General features: G+C 42.3%; 5 non-coding genes across 5 annotated transcripts; all 5 read right to left on the bottom strand.

Moving 5' to 3' along the window:
* Positions 1 to 1,506: 1,506 nt before the first annotated feature.
* On the bottom strand, positions 1,507 to 1,625 carry LOC123486333. The gene has a single exon (XR_006659346.1). It is a non-coding gene; the product is annotated as a 5S ribosomal RNA (ribosomal RNA).
* A 3,536-nt stretch (positions 1,626 to 5,161) lies between these two features.
* On the bottom strand, positions 5,162 to 5,280 carry LOC123486337. Its single transcript, XR_006659351.1, has one exon. It is a non-coding gene; the product is annotated as a 5S ribosomal RNA (ribosomal RNA).
* Positions 5,281 to 6,477: 1,197 nt separating this feature from the next.
* On the bottom strand, positions 6,478 to 6,596 carry LOC123486334. The gene has a single exon (XR_006659347.1). It is a non-coding gene; the product is annotated as a 5S ribosomal RNA (ribosomal RNA).
* A 1,152-nt stretch (positions 6,597 to 7,748) lies between these two features.
* On the bottom strand, positions 7,749 to 7,867 carry LOC123486338. Its single transcript, XR_006659352.1, has one exon. It is a non-coding gene; the product is annotated as a 5S ribosomal RNA (ribosomal RNA).
* A 1,181-nt stretch (positions 7,868 to 9,048) lies between these two features.
* Positions 9,049 to 9,167, bottom strand: LOC123486332. Its single transcript, XR_006659345.1, has one exon. It is a non-coding gene; the product is annotated as a 5S ribosomal RNA (ribosomal RNA).
* Between the last annotated feature and the right edge of the window lie 6,330 nt (positions 9,168 to 15,497).

Below are 15,497 nucleotides of genomic sequence, written 5' to 3'. Positions count from 1 at the left end.
ACATCAACTTTTCAGAGGGGACTGTGTGAATTAGGTCTTCATGGTCAAATTGCTGCAAAGAAACCACTACTAAAGGACACCAATAAGAAGAAGAGACCTGCTTGGGCAAAGTAACACGACCAATGGACATTGGAGATTTTTGGTTCCAACCACCGTGTCTTTGTGAGACGCAGAGTAGGTGAATGGATGATCTCCGCTGTGTGGTTCCCACCGTAAAGCATGGAGGAGGAGGTGTTATGGTGTGGGGGTGATTTGCTGGTGACACTGTCTGTGATTTATTTAGAATTCAAGGCACACTTAACCAGCATGGCTACCACAGCATTCTACAGCGATACACCATCCCATCAGGTTTGGGCTTAGTGGGATTATCATTTGTCTTTCAACAGGACAATGACCCAACACACCTCCAGGCTGTGTAAGGGCTATTTTACCAAGAAGGAGAGTGATGGAGTAATACATTAGATGACCTGGCCTCCGCAATCACAATATTTGAGTCTTGTTGGGGGGAGAGAGGGCATATCCTATGTTGATTTATGACAAGTTCATTGACTAGGGCCCTATAAAATAGGCGTTGCGGACCGAATCACGGAATCCAGACATTAAACCGAAATGCAACAATATTCAAACATTTATTGAACTTAGTAAGAAATCAACTAAATCTATTCAACTTGTTAGAAAACGCATTCATTTGCCCAAGTCAATCATAAGACATGAACAAAATGCATCAGTGATTCGTATTTCCATGAACTTTCTGAAACGGCACAGGAATGCCCCTGTCTGTGTGCATGTGTGCGGTGCGCGAGTATGTCTACACTTTGTGTAGCCGTTAGCGATGATGCTAATGATAACCTTCTTCTGGTAGGGAAGGAATGGCTTTCCCCAAAACCTTCGCAAGTAAATGTTAACTACAAAGTAGCCTATGCCTGCCTGGCAGAATTATACCGTGATCATTTGCATCACTCCAGTGGCCATTTGTTCTACAGCAACACCGCTTAACCAAACAAAGGTCTCTTCCTGGTGCACGCTTGCATTTAAGGGTAACTACACCCCAAAATCTAAATGTCTTACATTTTTCCCAGACCTCACAAATGGTCACCTGATAGGGTTTAAACATTGTTGTGGACATAGAACATCCAATTGTGCTGTTTTGCTATTAAAAAGGTGTACTTTTGAGAGCGAAAACCTGCCAAAACAGGGACAAACGGTCAACGGGGAAATCAAAACGGAGAAAAGGGAACTTGGGAATTAACAGAATCAGGCAAAACATTGAAGGGATTTTATAGTGCCCTAATGGACTACAGACATTGACTGTCTCCTAGACTAAAAACAAAGGCTGCATGTACTGCCTATATTTTGAGGGAAACGCACTGTCCATTATTTGATTTGATCAGGGCAGGGCAGCACACACAAACTGCATTTAGTCCAATAACAATCCATGATATTATTAGGGTGATAAATAAAAGGCAGTTGCTCCATGACACAAGAGCACGCTCTACTGGGACAAAAAGCTTACAGCACCTGGTATTCCCAGGCGGTCTCCCATCCAAGTACCAACCAGGCCCGACGCTGCTTAGCTTCCGAGATCGGACGAGATCAGGCGTATTCAGGATGGTATGGCCGTAAGCGAGGGAACAACTCTTGGTACACTATATAAAGTCAATGTGTCACTCACTCTGAAAGGGACACAGAAACGTATCCACTTTGTGACACAAACTGAAGAAGCTCAACCCTTGCTTACATTTCCAATATATATATATATATATATTGAGTCTTGTTGAGTCTTGTTGGGGGTGGGGGAAGAGGGCATATCCTATGTTGATTTATGACAAGTTCATTGACTAGGGCCCTATAAAATAGGCGTTGCGGACCGAATCACGGAATCCAGACATTAAACCGAAATTCAACAATATTCAAACATTTATTGAACTTAGTAAGAAATCAACTAAATCTATTCAACTTGTTAGAAAACGCATTCATTTGCCCAAGTCAATCATAAGACATGAACAAAATGCATCAGTGATTCGTATTTCCATGAACTTTCTGAAACGGCACAGGAATGCCCCTGTCTGTGTGCATGTGTGCGGTGCGCGTGATATCTACACTTTGTGTAGCCGTTAGCGATGATGCTAATGATAACCTTCTTCTGGTAGGGAAGGAATGGCTTTCCCCAAAACCTTCGCAAGTAAATGTTAACTACAAAGTAGCCTATGCCTGCCTGGCAGAATTATACCGTGATCATTTGCATCACTCCAGTGGCCATTTGTTCTACAGCAACACCGCTTAACCAAACAAAGGTCTCTTCCTGGTGCACGCTTGCATTTAAGGGTAACTACACCCCAAAATCTAAATGTCTTACATTTTTCCCAGACCTCACAAATGGTCACCTGATAGGGTTTAAACATTGTTGTGGACATAGAACATCCAATTGTGCTGTTTTGCTATTAAAAAGGTGTACTTTTGAGAGCGAAAACCTGCCAAAACAGGGACAAACGGTCAACGGGGAAATCTAAACGGAGAAAAGGGAACTTGGGAATTAACGGAATCAGGCAAAACATTGAAGGGATTTTATAGTGCCCTAACGCACTGTCCATTATTTGATTTGATCAGGGCAGGGCAGCACACACAAACTGCATTTAGTCCAATAACAATCCATGATATTATTAGGGTGATAAATAAAAGGCAGTTGCTCCATGACACAAGAGGGGGGAGGATTCAGGAGGGAGGAAAATGTGGCAAAGAGCTTCCTAGGGTTAGAGGCAGATGCTTGGAATTTAGAGTGGTAGAAGGTGGCCTTAGCAGCAGAAACAGATGAAGAAAATGTAGAGAGGAGGGAGTGAAAAGATGCCAGGTCGGCAGGGAGTTTAGTTTTCTTCCATTTCCGCTCCGCTGCCCGGAGCTCTGTTCTGTGAGCTCGCAATGAGTCATCAAGCCACGGAGCTGGAGGGGAGGACCGAGCCGGCCGGGAGGATAGGGGACACAGAGAGTCAAAGGATGCAGAAAGGGAGGAGAGGAGGGTTGAGGAGGCAGAATCAGGAGATTGGAGGGAGAAGGATTGAGCAGAGGGAAGAGATGATAGGATGGAAGAGGAGAGAGTAGTGGGAGAGAGAGAGCGAAGGTTGCGGCGGCGCATTACCATCTGTGTAGGGGCAGAGTGAGTAGTGTGGGAGGAGAGCGAGAGAGAAAAGGAAACAAAGTAGTGGTCGGAGACATGGAGGGGAGTTGCAGTGAGATTAGTAGAGGAGCAGCATCTAGTGAAGATGAGGTCAAGCGTATTGCCTGCCTTGTGAGTAGGGGGGACGGTGAGAGGGTGAGGTCAAAAGAGGAGAGGAGTGGAAAGAAGGAGGCAGAGAGAAATGAGTCAAATGTGGACATAGGGAGGTTGAAATCCCCCAAAACTGTGAGGGGTGAGCCATCCTCAGGAAAGGAACTTATCAAGGCGTCAAGCTCATTGATGAACTCTCCAAGGGAACCTGGAGGGCGATAGATGACAAGGATATTAAGCTTAAATGGGCTAGTGACTGTGACAGCATGGAATTCAAATGAGGAGATAGACAGATGGGTTAGGGGAACAATTGAGAATGTCCACTTGGGAGAGATGAGGATTCCTGTACCACCACCCCTCTGACCAGATGCTCTCGGGGTATGCGAGAACACATGGTCAGACGAGGAGAGAGCAGTAGGAGTAGCAGTGTTTTCAGTGGTAATCCATGTTTCCGTCAGCGCCAGGAAGTCGAGGGACTGGAGGTTGGCATAGGCTGGGATGAAGTCAGCTTTGTTGGCAGCAGAACGGCAGTTCCAGAGGCTGCCTGAGACCTGGAACTCCAGGTGTGGGGTGCGTGCAGGGACCACCAGGTTAGAGAGGCAGCAGCCACGCGGTGTGGTGCGTTTGTGTAGCCTGTGCAGAGAGGAGAGAACAGGGATAGGCAGAGGCATAGTTGACAGGCTGTAGCAAATGGCTACAAAAATGCAGAGGAGATCGGAATGAAATGAGCTAAGCATCTGGGAGAGGAGAGAGCAGGGCCTCCCTCACCAAAAACTTCTACCTCAGAAACTAAAATTGTTTCACTGAACCACCCGAACAAAAACTCTCCCAACTTCCACCTTTAGAAATCAGAATTGTTGTGAACCACAGCGGTTCAATGTTTAAAGGAATAGACTCAACCCACTTTATTCAGCTAGCTAACTATGACACCATAGCTAACTAGCATGATAGCATCCAATAACAATAACACACAGTTTAGCACCAACACTTGGTCACAACAAACCACCAATAGTGTGTTAACTAGCTAACTAGCATGCTAGCATCCAGTAACACACAGTTTAGCACCAACACTTGGTCACAACAAACCACCAATAGTGAGTTAACACACTAAACAGATCATTCGTGTCTGTGTCAAGTTCCTTTCATGACGCAGCAATGATTAAACGTTGGCTAGCTAGGACAAGTATATTGTATTTAGCTACTACAGTACAGTTAGCTGGTCGTGTTGGGTAGCTAGCAATGGCCACTGTGTTGACTTTGTTTGGAGAACGGCTAGCTAGCTAGCTTCGTGCTACACCCGGCACACAATGGCTACTGTGTTGACTCTGACTCTGTTCGAAAAACGGCTAGTTAGCTCGCTTCGTGCTACAGCCGGCACGGCCGAAGACACTGCCAACCTACAGTAACTACCCACAACAACCCACGATGCCTAGCTATGACGCCATAGCTAACTAGCATGCTAGCATCCATTAACACACAGTTTAGCACCAATACTTGGTTACAACAAACTGCCAAGAGTGTGTTAACACACTAAACAGATAATTCATGTCCGTGTCTAGTTCCTTTCATAACGCATAACGCAGCAAAAATTAAACGTTGGCTAGCAGCACATTAACATTGGAAACAGCTCTCCACCGTTGCTAAACGTTACCAGTAGCTACCCGCTAGCTAGCTAGCCTCGTGCTTCGATACTAACCTACAATAATTACCTACGGAAACCTACAATAACAACAATACTAACCTACAATAACTACAATACCTAACTACAACTAACTACCTACCTACGATCTAATACATGGTTTAAGCTTTACTCAACACCATATGAGAAGCTTACCTCCTGCTAGAGAAAAACACAACCTCTCCCGATGGCTCTCTCACATCGGGCTCTACTGGGACAAAAGCTTACAGCACCTGGTATTCCCAGGCGGTCTCCCATCCAAGTACTAACCAGGCCCGACCCTGCTTAGCTTCCGAGATCGGACGAGATCGGGCAAATTCAGGCTGGTATGGCCGTAAGCGAGGGAACAACTCTTGGTACACTATATAAAGTCAATGTGTCACTCACTCTGAAAGGGACACAGAAACGTATCCACTTTGTGACACAAACTGAAGAAGCTCAACCCTTGCTTACATTTCCAATATATATATATATATATATATATATATATATATATATATATATATATATATATATTTATTTGAGTCTTGTTGGGGGGGAAGAGGGCATATCCTATGTTGATTTATGACAAGTTCATTGACTAGGGCCCTATAAAATAGGCGTTGCGGACCGAATCACGGAATCCAGACATTAAACCGAAATGCAACAATATTCAAACATTTATTGAACTTAGTAAGAAATCAACTAAATCTATTCAACTTGTTAGAAAACGCATTCATTTGCCCAAGTCAATCATAAGACATGAACAAAATGCATCAGTGATTCGTATTTCTATGAACTTTCTGAAACGGAACAGGAATGCCCCTGTCTGTGTGCATGTGTGCGGTGCGCGCGTATATCTACACTTTGTGTAGCCGTTAGCGATGATGCTAATGATAACCTTCTTCTGGTAGGGAAGGAATGGCTTTCCCCAAAACCTTCGCAAGTAAATGTTCACTACAAAGTAACCTATGCCTGCCTGGCAGAATTATACCGTGATCATTTGCATCACTCCAGTGGCCATTTGTTCTACAGCAACACCGCTTAACCAAACAAAGGTCTCTTCCTGGTGCACGCTTGCATTTAAGGGTAACTACACCCCAAAATCTAAATGTCTTACATTTTTCCCAGACCTCACAAATGGTCACCTGATAGGGTTTAAACATTGTTGTGGACATAGAACATCCAATTGTGCTGTTTTGCTATTAAAAAGGTGTACTTTTGAGAGCGAAAACCTGCCAAAACAGGGACAAACGGTCAACGGGGAAATCTAAACGGAGAAAAGGGAACTTGGGAATTAACGGAATCAGGCAAAACATTGAAGGGATTTTATAGTGCCCTAATGGACTACAGACATTGACTGTCTCCTAGACTAAAAACAAAGGCTGCATGTACTGCCTATATTTTGAGGGAAACGCACTGTCCATTATTTGATTTGATCAGGGCAGGGCAGCACACACAAACTGCATTTAGTCCAATAACAATCCATGATATTATTAGGGTGATAAATAATAGGCAGTTGCTCCATGACACAAGAGCACGCTCTACTGGGACAAAAAGCTTACAGCACCTGGTATTCCCAGGCGGTCTCCCATCCAAGTACTAACCAGGCCCGACCATGCTTAGCTTCCGAGATCGGACGAGATTGGGCGTATTCAGGCTGGTATGGCCGTAAGCGAGGGAACAACTCTTGGTACACTATATAAAGTCAATGTGTCACTCACTCTGAAAGGGACACAGAAACGTATCCACTTTGTGACACAAACTGAAGAAGCTCAACCCTTGCTTACATTTCCAATATATATATATATATTTGAGTCTTGTTGGGGGGAAGAGGGCATATCCTATGTTGATTTATGACAAGTTCATTGACTAGGGCCCTATAAAATAGGCGTTGCGGACCGAATCACGGAATCCAGACATTAAACCGAAATTCAACAATATTCAAACATTTATTGAACTTAGTAAGAAATCAACTAAATCTATTCAACTTGTTAGAAAACGCATTCATTTGCCCAAGTCAATCATAAGACATAAACAAAATGCATCAGTGATTCGTATTTCCATGAACTTTCTGAAACGGCACAGGAATGCCCCTGTCTGTGTGCATGTGTGCGGTGCGCGCGTATATCTACACTTTGTGTAGCCGTTAGCGATGATGCTAATGATGACCTTCTTCTGGTAGGGAAGGAATGGCTTTCCCCAAAACCTTCGCAAGTAAATGTTAACTACAAAGTAGCCTATGCCTGCCTGGCAGAATTATACCGTGATCATTTGCATCACTCCAGTGGCCATTTGTTCTACAGCAACACCGCTTAACCAAACAAAGGTCTCTTCCTGGTGCACTCTTGCATTTAAGGGTAACTACACCCCAAAATCTAAATGTCCTACATTTTTCCCAGACCTCACAAATGGTCACCTGATAGGGTTTAAACATAGTTGTGGACATAGAACATCCAATTGTGCTGTTTTGCTATTAAAAAGGTGTACTTTTGAGAGCGAAAACCTGCCAAAACAGGGACAAACGGTCAACGGGGAAATCTAAACGGAGAAAAGGGAACTTGGGAATTAACGGAATCAGGCAAAACATTGAAGGGATTTTATAGTCCCCTAATGGACTACAGACATTGACTGTCTCCTAGACTAAAAACAAAGGCTGCATGTACTGCCTATATTTTGAGGGAAACGCACTGTCCATTATTTGATTTGATCAGGGCAGGGCAGCACACACAAACTGCATTTAGTCCAATAACAATCCATGATATTATTAGGGTGATAAATAAAAGGCAGTTGCTCCATGACACAAGAGCACGCTCTACTGGGACAAAAAGCTTACAGCACCTGGTATTCCCAGGCGGTCTCCCATCCAAGTACTAACCAGGCCCGACCCTGCTTAGCTTCCAAGATCGGACGAGATCGGGCGTATTCAGACTGGTATGGCCGTAAGCGAAGGAACAACTCTTGGTACACTATATAAAGTCAATGTGTCACTCACTCTGAAAGGGACACAGAAACATATCCACTTTGTGACACAAACTGAAGAAGCTCAACCCTTGCTTACATTTCCAATATATATATATATATATATATATATATATATATATTTGAGTCTTGTTGGGGGGGGGGGGAAGAGGGCATATCCTATGTTGATTTATGACAAGTTCATTGACTAAGCCCCTATAAAATAGGCGTTGCGGACCGAATCACGGAATCCAGACATTAAACCGAAATTCAACAATATTCAAACATTTATTGAACTTAGTAAGAAATCAACTAAATCTATTCAACTTGTTAGAAAACGCATTAATTTGCCCAAGTCAATCATAAGACATGAACAAAATGCATCAGTGATTCGTATTTCCATGAACTTTCTGAAACGGCACAGGAATGCCCCTGTCTGTGTGCATGTGTGCGGTGCGCGCGTATATCTACACTTTGTGTAGCCGTTAGCGATGATGCTAATGATAACCTTCTTCTGGTAGGGAAGGAATGGCTTTCCCCAAAACCTTCGCAAGTAAATGTTAACTACAAAGTAGCCTATGCCTGCCTGGCAGAATTATACCGTGATCATTTGCATCACTCCAGTGGCCATTTGTTCTACAGCAACACCGCTTAACCAAACAAAGGTCTCTTCCTGGTGCACTCTTGCATTTAAGGGTAACTACACCCCAAAATCTAAATGTCCTACATTTTTCCCAGACCTCACAAATGGTCACCTGATAGGGTTTAAACATTGTTGTGGACATAGAACATCCAATTGTGCTGTTTTGCTATTAAAAAGGTGTACTTTTGAGAGCGAAAACCTGCCAAAACAGGGACAAACGGTCAACGGGGAAATCTAAACGGAGAAAAGGGAACTTGGGAATTAACGGAATCAGGCAAAACATTGAAGGGATTTTATAGTGCCCTAATGGACTACAGACATTGACTGTCTCCTAGACTAAAAACAAAGGCTGCGTGTACTGCCTATATTTTGAGGGAAACGCACTGTCCATTATTTGATTTGATCAGGGCAGGGCAGGGCAGCACACAAACTGCATTTAGTCCAATAACAATCCATGATATTATTAGGGTGATAAATAAAAGGCAGTTGCTCCATGACACAAGAGCACGCTCTACTGGGACAAAAAGCTTACAGCACCTGGTATTCCCAGGCGGTCTCCCATCCAAGTACTAACCAGGCCCGACCCTGCTTAGCTTCCGAGATCGGACGAGATCGGGCATATTCAGGCTGGTATGGCCGTAAGCAAGGGAACAACTCTTGGTACACTATATAAAGTCAATGTGTCACTCACTCTGAAAGGGACACAGAAACGTATCCACTTTGTGACACAAACTGAAGAAGCTCAACCCTTGCTTACATTTCCAATATATATATATATATATATATATATATATATATATATATATATATATATATTTTTTTTGAGTCTTGTTGGGGGGAAGAGGGCATATCCTATGTTGATTTATGACAAGTTCATTGACTAGGGCCCTATAAAATAGGCGTTGCGGACCGAATCACGGAATCCAGACATTAAACCGAAATGCAACAATATTCAAACATTTATTGAACTTAGTAAGAAATCAACTAAATCTATTCAACTTGTTAGAAAACGCATTAATGGGTTTTGTATGACAGCAGCAATTTGCTTTAAAATAAGAAATGCCACATAGTGACCGAGCACAGAGTAGACCAGGTGGAATAAAGATAGTCAGCTGGAACTGTAATGGATTAGGGCATGTCGTGAAACGAGCTAAGGTTTTTTCTCATCTTAAATCACTGGGTGCTGACATAGTGCTTCTTCAAGAAACTCATATTTAACGCCCGCGCAGGCCAAGCTACGAGTCGGCTGGATCGGTCAGATATACCAGTCTAACTTTGATGCAAAAGCGAGAGGGGTAGCAATCCTGATAAGGAAAAACATTCCTTTTGTTTACTCAACCTCGATTTCAGATCCTAATGGTCGGTATATTATTGTGGCTGGTACACTGAATTCAAAACCAATAACCTTGGTCAATTTATATGGACCCAACTTCGATGATCCATTATTTTTTCAAAGGGTATTTAAGGCCATACCAAATATCTCGGATACAAGTGTTATTGTTGGAGGTGACTTTAACTGTACGTTAGACCCTCTTTTAGATAAACAGCTATCAAGGTCACTTCAACAATCAAATGCCAGTGTCTGTCTAAATACATTGATGACAAACCTTAACATTGTCGATATTTGGAGACTGACGCACCCAACAGACAGGGATTATTCTTTCTTCTCATCAGTTCATAAATCATATTCCAGAATTGACTATTTTTTGTTGGACTCCAAACTAATCTCAGCAGCTGAGTCGGTTACCTATCACCCCATTCTAATTACGGACCACTCTCCTCTGTCCATGGTGCTGAAACTCGACAATATGTCGACAGGTCGGCGACCGTGGCGCTTAGACGCATACCTGTTGAAAGATGAGGCTTTTTGTCAGTATTTGGAGGAGCAGATTGCCTTTTTCCTCAGTACTAACGACACGGGGGATGTTGACGACTCCACCCTTTGGGAATCTCTAAAGGCTGTGATTAGAGGTTACATTATTTCTTATACATCAGAGAGGAAGAAACGTGCCAATACTAGGCTGAGAGAAATTGAAAGAGAGTTAGGGGAACAGGAGAACGTTTTAGGACAAATTCCTCGTATACAGTCCTTGAGAAGATCACAAAGTTAAAGTATGAATACAATACCATCCTTTCGAAACGGGTGGGCTCTTTACTTGCTAGAACGCAACAAAGTTATTTTGAACTGGGGGACAAACCACATAAATTATTAGCAAGACAGCTAAGGCATGTACAAGCATCTAGAGCTATTCACAAAATAAAAGACAAGAAGGGTAAAATAGTAACAGATCCGCAGGACATTAATAAATGCTTTGCACAGTTTTACTCAGAGCTATACCAATCAAAATGCGATGCTACTGATCCACAAACTATGGAACGCTTTCTCGCTGATTGTGAACTTCCTAAACTAGACAGGGGGCAGCTGCCGCACTCGATGCAGGGATAACCTTAGATGAAATTAACACAGCGATAGCACAATTTCCAAACAGCAAGGCCCCTGGGCCCGATGGATATGTAATAGAATTCTATAAGAAGTACTGCGCTAGTCTATCTCCACTTATGCTGCGAATGTTTCAACAATCCAAAGAAAATACCAAACTCCCGCAAACACTGTATGAGGCTACAATAGCCCTGATCTTGAAAAAAGATAGAGATTCCATGGAGATGTCGTCGTATCGCCCGTGTCGTTACTCCCCCATAGAAAACAAGGTGTTGACAAAGATATTGGCAAACCGATTTAAAAAATATATTTCCGACATCATACACCCTGACCAGACAGGTTTTATCCCGGGCCGACATATATACTACAATTTGAGACGCCTTTTCAACGTAATGTATCATGATCATAAAGTTGAGGCAGTGGTAATAGCTCTTGATGCAGAGAAGGCGTTTGATCAGATTGAGTGGAAGTATATGATGTCGGTTCTGGAGCATTTCGGATTTGGAAAGGAATTTATTAATTGGATAAGAATTATTTATGCACACCCAATGGCGTCCGTGGTGACCAATCAGGAAATGTCGCAGTCATTCCGCCTGTTCAAGGGGTGCCGACAGGGGTGCCCTATTTCGCCTGCTCTCTTCGCTATAGCCATGGAACCCCTTGCTACGCGCATTCGGGCATGTGCCGATATAGCTTCTGTTAAAATAAAAGACACACAGCACAAAATTTCCCTATATGCAGACGATGTTCTTTTGTTTTTGTCCAAGCCTAAAACGTCTATTCCACCATTACTTAACTTGATAAACACATTCGGCTCCTTCTCTGGCTACAAGATAAACTGGCAAAAAAAGTGAGATGATGCCAATATCACGGCCTGTGGATTTGCAATTTCTGCAATCTACCCCGCTTAGAACAGTGAGGGACAAGTTCACAAGCCTTGGCATTGTAGTGACAAGAGACCTTGACCAGCTATTGAAAGTGATTTGGGACATGAAAATATATCAGCTTAAACAAAATATAGATTTCTGGAAAACTCTGCCTATTTCCTTGGTTGGTCGTATAAACGCTATTAAAATGGTTGTCCTACCCAGGTTTCTTTACCTCTTCCAATGTCTACCCAATTTCATACCACAAAGCTATTTTAAGAAACTGGATTCAATAGTAACTCCATTTTTATGGGATAACAAGGCAGCCAGAATTGCAAAGAAGCATTTATGCAAGTACAAGATAGAGGGGGGCTTTGGCCTTCCTCACTTCAAACTGTATTATTGGGCTGCTAATCTGAACATTGTGTCTTTCTGGAGGGAAAGTTTACCTGAGATGAGACGGAAGGATATGCCTTCATGGCTTTTGATTGAGCAGGCCTCCTGTCAACGTTCCTCACTCCCTGCACTTGTTAATAGCCCATCATATGTGAAAAAAGCCACTTATGACTCCAATCCAGTCATGTGTCACACTCTTAGGATCTGGAAACAGATTAGGGATTTTCTTAACATACCCACTGTGTACATAGACAGCCCGATTAGCCGGAATCATGCTTTCCACCCTGCAATGGATGATGTGGTGTTTTCACAGTGGAGGGAGAAGGGGCTCACAACAATTGGTAATCTATACATAGATGGTCAGTTAGCTTCATTTCAACAACTACAGGCAAAGTTCAACATGCCAACAACACATTTTTTTCAGATACCTCCAAATCAGGAATTTCTTAAGGACACACATCCCACAGTATGGCATGAAGCCAAATAGTCCTACATTAGATAGCTTGATCCTTGTCAAACCCCATTCAAAAGGGTCGGTCTCCAGACTGTATGATGTGCTACAGGCCCACATAGAGGTATCCACAGACACCATTAAAAGGGCTTGGGAACAAGAACTTGGTTCAGAAATCTCAAATGAGGACTGGATAGAAGCTCTCAGGAATATAAACCACAGTTCAGTGAATGCCAGACACAACCTTGTACAGTTTAAGGTGATACACAGGTTACACTACTCAAAAGTAAAACTGCATAAAATATTCCCGGACACCTCACCACTGTGTGAGAGGTGCAAGCAGGAGGAGGGGACGTTGTCCCACTTATTCTGGACATGCCCTAAATTACAGGCTTACTGGGCTCTCATTTTTGATTACTTATCTAAGGCCTTTGATAGAGTTCTAGCCCCAGACCCATTGATCGCTCTGTTTGGTACAGTTGATGGGAATAACCAGGAGGGGAAAGCTGTCTCTCTTTGTACTCTATTAGCCAAAAGGCTCATATTGCAATTTTGGAAATTGGAGACTGTACCTACCTTTGAAATGTGGTTACGGGATTTAGGGAATGTAATCCATATGGAAAAGATTCGATACAACACCTCCAATAGAAGTCCATTGTTTTACAAAATATGGCAGCCGATACTGGATAAATGGTCTAGTCCCGCTTCATAACTGGGCTGACGATCTGCTGCTACTCTGTGCTGTACTCCACTCAATATTTATTTTTGGCTGAACTACACTGCTTGTAATGACTATATGCTGTCTTCTTATACACGTACCACCTAATAGGATTTTGTTTTATTTTGTGTATGTGTGAGTTAACTTTTGTTTTGTCCTCTAAACTGGCCATCCCATCCAACAGTACAATGAATGTCATTGTTTGTATTGCTGTCTCTTTTACTTTATTTTTATTGGAAAATAATAAACATATTATAAAAATAAAAATAAAAAAAAGGAAGGAGCAGAGGCTATGGATCCCCCAGAGGACGGTGGCATTATAGTTGAGGCTGTTGGAAGTGCTGCAAGAGCTGGGAGATGTTGCAAATGCTTGTGTATCGTTGCTTGGCCTGATATTCTGGTTAAACTTGAGCTACCCAAAAGCCCTGAAGTACACATTTGAGGTGATGCAAAAAGTTTTGATGGAGTTTGACGGGAACAAGCTCTCAACAAAAGGGCAAGTGCTGAAAAACTAACTAATGCAATGAAAATTACATCATACATGGATAAAGGTACTTTGGACTGTCAGAAGTACCAAGTAATGGTGGACCTTCTTTTACAGCACTACGTCGAACATTCATGCACCAAACCGGACTGACTGGGTTCAATTTTGTGTATATTGTGTTTTTGGAATAGAGAGAAAATATGACATTTTTTTGGAATGGGATTAGAGTGCAAGGCTTGACTTAATATAAACTACTTTATTTTCAAGACACATATTTCAAGGCAACTGAACAGTTTTAAATTAGGTGTCAGTGCACAATGCCGTTTCACAAATGTATTTTATCATTATTGTGCAAGACTAATTAACATTATTTCCGAGACAAATGTCAAGCTAAACTGAACTGTTTTAAGTTGGTGTCAATGGACTACATGCCATTTCAGAAGTCAATCAAACCTGTCTCTTGAGCTGTACTAACATTCTTCCAAAAATCAACATTTTGTTGATATTGTCATAAAGTACACATTGCCAAGAATGCTTTGATCATACACCCAAAGGCAACAATGACATTGTTCTAAGTGAATTCAGACATGTTACTGGCCCTTTTAGTTTATTGAAGGCAGTACATCTGTTCAATCAAAAAGAAAACAAGGTTTTTACAGAGTATGCAATAGGATCTGTAGTGTTTCCAAATCTAAATGATTAGGAATTATTAACTTTGATTCAAGTGTGCTTGCCACTGTTTGGTTTCATGTGAAGCTGATTACTAATTTCTCATTGCCTGTTACCTTGGTAATAACTTGAAATGAAGTCAATAAAGTCAGCTAAACCAAAAAAAAAAAAAAAAAAAAAAAAAAAAAAAAAAACGCATTAATTTGCCCAAGTCAATCATAAGACATGAACAAAATGCATCAGTGATTCGTATTTCCATGAACTTTCTGAAACGGAACAGGAATGCCCCTGTCTGTGTGCATGTGTGCGGTGCGCGCGTATATCTACACTTTGTGTAGCCGTTAGCGGTGATGCTAATGATAACCTTCTTCTGGTAGGGAAGGAATGGCTTTCCCCAAAACCTTCGCAAGTAAATGTTAACTACAAAGTAGCCTATGCCTGCCTGGCAGAATTATACCGTGATCATTTGCATCACTCCAGTGGCCATTTGTTCTACAGCAACACCGCTTAACCAAACAAAGGTCTCTTCCTGGTGCACGCTTGCATTTAAGGGTAACTACACCCCAAAATCTAAATGTCTTAAATTTTTCCCAGACCTCACAAATGGTCACCTGATAGGGTTTAAACATTGTTGTGGACATAGAACATCCAATTGTGCTGTTTTGCTATTAAAAAGGTGTACTTTTGAGAGCGAAAACCTGCCAAAACAGGGACAAACGGTCAACGGGGAAATCTAAACGGAGAAAAGGGAACTTGGGAATTAACGGAATCAGGCAAAACATTGAAGGGATTTTATAGTGCCCTAATGGACTACAGACATTGACTGTCTCCTAGACTAAAAACAAAGGCTGCATGTACTGCCTATATTTTGAGGGAAACGCACTGTCCATTATTTGATTTGATCAGGGCAGGGCAGCACACACAAACTGCATTTAGTCCAATAACAATCC

This window comes from Coregonus clupeaformis, unplaced genomic scaffold (genome assembly GCF_020615455.1).
Source record: "Coregonus clupeaformis isolate EN_2021a unplaced genomic scaffold, ASM2061545v1 scaf1151, whole genome shotgun sequence".
NCBI classification, from domain to species: Eukaryota; Metazoa; Chordata; class Actinopteri; order Salmoniformes; family Salmonidae; genus Coregonus; species Coregonus clupeaformis.
This window is presented reverse-complemented; position numbering and strand designations above follow the sequence as displayed.